Source organism: Myotis davidii, unplaced genomic scaffold (assembly GCF_000327345.1).
Source record: "Myotis davidii unplaced genomic scaffold, ASM32734v1 scaffold376, whole genome shotgun sequence".
NCBI lineage: Eukaryota > Metazoa > Chordata > Mammalia > Chiroptera > Vespertilionidae > Myotis > Myotis davidii.
The window spans coordinates 2,212,004-2,212,556 of NW_006288121.1; positions in this window are offsets into that span (position 1 = coordinate 2,212,004).

Genomic DNA, 553 nt, shown 5'->3' on the forward strand with positions numbered 1-553 from the left:
TAGTTGTGGGCAATCGGGCCAGCAGGGGAGGGTAGTTAGGGGCAACGGGGCCAGCAGGGGAGGGCAGTTGGGGGCAACCGGGCCTGTAGGGGAGGGCACTTGAGGGTGACTGGGCCAGCAGGGGAGGGCAGTTGAGGGCAATAAGGCCGGCGGGGGGTGGGCAGTTGGGGGAGATCAAGCTGGCAGTGGAGCAGTTAGGTGTTGATCAGGCTGGCAGGGGAGTAGTTAGGGGGTGATCAGGCTGGTAGACAAAAGTAGTTAGGGACAATCGGGCAGTCAGGTGAGCTGTTGAGAGCCAGCAGTCCCAGATTATGAGAGGGATGTCCGCACAGCAGGAAGGGCAGTTGTGGGCAATCAGGCCAGCAGGGGAGGATAGTTGTGGGCAATCGGGCCAGCAGGGGAGGGTAATTAGGGGCAACTGGGCCAGCAGGGGAGGGCAGTTGGGGGCAACCGGGCCTGTAGGGGAGGGCACTTGAGGGTGACTGGGCCAGCAGGGGAGGGCAGTTTAGGGCAATCAGGCCGGCGGGGGGTGGGCAGTTGGGGGAGATCAAGC